This window comes from Euphorbia lathyris, chromosome 9, assembly GCF_963576675.1.
Source record: "Euphorbia lathyris chromosome 9, ddEupLath1.1, whole genome shotgun sequence".
Classification (NCBI taxonomy): Eukaryota; Viridiplantae; Streptophyta; class Magnoliopsida; order Malpighiales; family Euphorbiaceae; genus Euphorbia; species Euphorbia lathyris.
The window spans coordinates 34,875,614-34,880,853 of record NC_088918.1 but is presented as its reverse complement, the minus strand read 5'-3'; the positions used below and the strand labels follow the sequence as shown (position 1 = coordinate 34,880,853).

At 35.3% G+C, this 5,240-nt stretch overlaps 1 non-coding gene across 1 annotated transcript; it reads left to right on the top strand.

Annotated features, from left to right (window-relative positions):
* The first annotated feature begins 4,754 nt into the window (after positions 1-4,754).
* On the top strand, positions 4,755-4,861 carry LOC136207644 (small nucleolar RNA R71). The gene has a single exon (XR_010676774.1). It is a non-coding gene; the product is annotated as a small nucleolar RNA R71 (small nucleolar RNA).
* Positions 4,862-5,240: the final 379 nt, after the last annotated feature.

Sequence of the window (5,240 nt, the reverse complement as noted above, 5' to 3'; positions counted from 1 at the left end):
AAATAAAAATAAAATAAAAATAAAATAAAATGAACAAAAAACTAAAGAAACGAAATGATTTATACGTCAGATAATCTTGTTACGAACTCAATTCCTATTTGTGAAATATTTTCGTAATAGATTTTACATCGATTACCATTAACTTTGAAACGAACCCCGTTAGGACCTTCCAGTTCTAAAGAACCATAATCGAATGTTTTGACGACTAAATACGGTCCTATCCATCTGGACTTAAGTTTTCCTGGAAATAAACGAAGTCATGAATTAAATAACAGCACTTTATCCCCAACATTAAAGTGTTTGACTTTAATTTTGGCATCGTGCCATTTTTTAATTTTTTCTTTATAAATCTTTGCATTTTCGTAAGATAGATGGCGTAACTCATCTAACTCATTTAAATCGAGCAAACGTTTCTTACATGCTTGTCGTAAATCAAAGTTAAGTTCCCTAATAGCCCAATAGGCTTTATGTTCTAATTCGACTGGCAGATGACATGCCTTCCCATACACTAAGCGGTATGGAGTCATTCCTATTGGTGTTTTGAATGCAGTACGGTATGCCCATAACGCATTATTTAGTTTATAAGACCAATCTTTTCTTGAAGATGAAACTGTTTTCTCTAGAATCCATTTGAGTTCTCTATTTGATATCTCCGCCTGACCATTTGACTGAGGATGGTATGGCGTAGACACGTGGTGGCGTACTCCATATTTTTTCATAAGCGTTTCAAAACTTCTGTTTATAAAATGGGTACCGCCATCACTAACGATGACTCTAGGACAACCAAATCTATAAAATATATCGTCAAGAAAATTAATGACTACTTTAGAATCGTTCGTCGGGGTTGCAATTGCTTCAACCCACTTTGAAACATAATCAACGACAACTAATATGTAAGTTTTACCAAAATAAGAGGGAAAAGGTCCCATGAAATCTATTCCCCACATATCGAAGACTTCAACTTCTAATATGGTTGTGAGGGGCATCTCATCTTTCCTTCCTAGATTTCCTGTTCTTTGGCACTTATCACAACGAGTAATAAATGAACGGACGTCTTTAAACATCGTAGGCCAAAAGAAACCACATTCAAATATTCTAGCTACTGTCTTGCTAACTCCATTATGTCCTCCATAAGAGCTAGAATGATATTCCGACATTATGAATTCATATTCATTTTCACTAACGCATCTCCTAATTATCCCGTCACCACAAGTCTTAAACAAAAAAGGATCTTCCCAAAAATACTGTTTAATGTCAAAGAAAAATTTCTTCTTTTGTTGGAAAGTTAATCCTTCCGGAGCAATATTTGCTGCAAGATAATTTGCAATATCCGCATACCATGGTGACATGACACTTTTCATTTGATAGAGATGTTCATCAGGGAAATCATCTCGTATACCGTTAGTTTCACCTATAGGACCGTTTTCATCTTCAAGTCTCGATAGATGATCGGCGACAAGGTTTTCTACTCCCTTTTTGTCTTTTATTTCTATATCAAATTCTTGTAACAATAAAACCCATCTAATGAGACGTGGTTTTGCATCCTTTTTAGCAAATAGATATCTTAATGCTGCATGATCAGTATAAATAATAACTTTCGAACCTAACAAGTATGACCTAAACTTATCACATGCAAAAACTACAGCTAACATTTCTTTCTCAGTTGTGGTGTAGTTTAATTGTGCACCGGACAGTGTGTGACTTGCATAATAAATGACATGAAGTTTCTTATCCTTCCTTTGACCTAAAACACATCCGACATCTAAATCACTTGCATCACACATAATTTCAAAGGGTAAATCCCAATCGGGTTTAGCAATAATAGGTGCACTGACTAAAGCTGTTTTCAATGTTTCGAAAGCTTTAACGCAATCTTCATTAAAATCAAAGGTTGAATCTTTCATGAGTAGATTAGTGAGTGGTTTGGAAATTATAGAAAAATTCTTGATAAATCTTCTGTAAAAACCAGCATGTCCTAAAAATGATCTTACTCCCTTAACAGTAGTTGGAGGGGGTAATTTTTCTATTACTGAAGTTTTTGATCTATCCACTTATAATCCTTTTTCAGATATTTTGTGACCTAAAACAATTCCTTCGTCAACCATGAAATGACATTTTTCCCAGTTTAATACCAATTTTGTTTCTTCACACCTAGACAAAACTTTATCCAAGTTTTTTAGGCACGAATCAAAAGAATCTCCATAAACTGAAAAATCATCCATAAAAACTTCCATGATATCTTCAATGAAATCATTAAAAATCGCAGTCATACAACGTTGAAATGTTGCAGGTGCGTTACATAGACCAAAGGGCATTCTCCTATATGCAAATGTTCCGTAAGGACATGTGAAGGTCGTTTTATCTTGGTCATCCGGGTAAATATATATTTGAAAGAATCCGGAGTAACCGTCTAGAAAACAGTAGAAAGCATGACCAACTATCCTTTCGATCATTTGATCAATGAAAGGTAGAGGAAAATGATCTTTCCTAGTTGCTTTATTTAGGTTCCTATAGTCTATACAAACCCTCCAACCAGTGGTGGTTCGTGTAGGTATTAATTCACCTTCTTCATTCCTTACAACTGTTATGCCTCCCTTTTTAGGTACATAATGGATTGGACTAACCCATTCACTATCCGAAATAGGGTAGATGATTCCATTGTCCAGAAGTTTAGTAATCTCATTTTTGACTACTTCTTTCATATTCGGATTTAGGCGTCTTTGCCTATCCGCTTTAGGTGGCTTATCTTCTTCTAAGTGAATTCTATGCATTACAATACTCGGATTAATACCTTTTAAGTCTGAAATTTGCCAACCCATACTTCCTATCCTATTTCTAACAACTTCTTTCAATTTCTCTTCTTGAACCTGTGTTAACTTGTTAGAGATAATTATAGGTAGAGAATCGCCTTCGCCTAAGAAAGCGTACCTCAAATGACTTGGTAATTCTTTAAGTTCTAATTTAGGTGGAACTATAATCGAAGGTGGAACTGGTCCATCTTCTTGAATCAAAGGTTCTAGGTCCTTATCTTCTAGTTCCTCACTCATTATAGGTTCTATTATTTCTTCTTTTTGAACAATGTCATTGACACATTCTTCAATCAAATCAAGTTTCATACAAGCGAAATCTTCCATAGGATATTTCATCGCTTGGTTCATATCAAACTCAATCTTATCATCTCCTATTCGTAAAACTACTTTCCCTTCCGATACATCAACTAGAGCACGTCCCGTGTTCATGAACGGTCTACCAAAGATTAGCGAACAATTAATGTCATAAGCAAAATCTAAAATAACGAAATCAGTAGGAAAGATAAATTTGTCAACTTTAACTAAAACATCCTCAATTATACCGTATGGTCTTTTAGTGGTTTGATCCGCTAATTGCAAAACCATATTGGTACGTTTGATATCTTCTTCTAAGCCTAACTTATTAAAAATAGATAATGGCATCAAATTAATGCTTGCTCCTAAATCACAGAGACAACTGGGAAATTCAATATCTCCCAATTTACACGGAATGGTAAAACATCCGGGATCTTTGAGTTTTGTGGGCAAATTACTGGACACAATTGAATTTCCCAGTTGTCTCTGTGATTTAGGAGCAAACATTAACTTGATGCCATTGAACTGCAATCTTCAGTTAGTGAAATGGATGAAATTCCTTCCCAACTGATTTTCTTTGAAATTAAATCTTTGAGAAATTTACCATAATTGGGAATTTGCGTAATCGCATCCATAAACGTCAAATTAATATGCAAATTTTTAAGTTTGTCTAAAAATATTAAAAGTTGTTTGTCATAGTCCTTATTACGGACTTTGTGTGGAAAAGGTGGTTTGGGTACAAAAAGTTTTGTACTAGAGTCAATTGGTGCATCTTTTTGATTTAATATATCTTCTTTGGACTTTGGTAAATCAGTTCCAGGTAAAGTCGAATTTTCGGGCATTTCCGGACCTAAGTAATTTTTCCCTGAACGAAGAGTGATAGCCTTAACATGCTCTTTCGGATTTTCTTCCGTATGGCTTGGAAGACTTCCCTCTTTGCGGGATGGAATTGATTTAGCGAGTTGTCCAATTTGAACCTCCAAATTATGGATGCTAGATGATTGGTTTTTAATAAGCTGATCGAATTTATTTTCGATCCGTTTAAAACCATCGTCGTGATTACTTATTTTTCCGCTCATAGCATCAATAAATTTGTCGATTTTAGAAGATAAAGTGCTAATCGTATCTCTTGATTGATTTTGATAATTAGTGGCACGATTTTGATTAGCATTAGCATTATTATTATTATCTCTCCAGTTAAAGTTAGGATGATTTCTCCATCCAGGATTATATGTATTGGAGTAAGGGTTATTAGGTTGGTTTTGCCCTTGGACAAAGTTTACCTGTTCAATTTCGCTCATACCTTCATAATCCACATTCGTTTGGATTGGCTTACCATTAGGATCACACGGTGCCATAAACCTATCAATTTTGTGCGGTAAGGCAGAAAACTGGGCTTGCAACATCGCAACTGGATCAAGATTCACTATACTTTTAACTGATGACGTAGTTGAGGATGATGGTTTCGCTATTGGTACATGTCCACGTTCTGCGGGCCACATACTGCTGTTAATTGCCATTTCCTCCAAAAGTTCTCTTGCTTGGGCAGATGTTTTCTTCATGAATAACCCTCCAGACATAGCGTCCAATGAACCTTTAGTTGTAGGATTTAGCCCATTATAAAATGTTTGCATTAAAAGTTCAGCGGGCAATTGGTGGTGCGGGCATAAACGTTGAAGTTCTTTAAAACGTTCCCAAGCCTCATAAAGAGTTTCATTATCATTTTGAGAAAAAGATGTTAACTCTTTAATGACTCTTGCGGTTTTTGCTAAAGGAAAAAAATTTGATAAAAATGCTTGGGCTAATTGCTCCCAAGTCTCAAATGTTGCGGCTGGCATAGAAGTCAACCATTCTTTGGCTCGATCCTTCAAAGTAAAAGGAAAATGCGAAGATTGATTGCTTCTGCAGTCACATTTGGTATTTTAAAAGTGTCACAAATTTCTAAGAAATTTGTCAAATGGGTGTTAGGATTTTCGTTAGGTAACCCGTAAAATGTTACGTTATTTTGTAACATATTAAGCAAAGCTGGCTTAATCTCAAATTGATTTGCATTAATTTGGGGTCTAACTATACTGTTCGTTACATCGACCACTCCTAGCCTAGCGTAATCCATAAGTGTGGCCATAACTTCTGGCT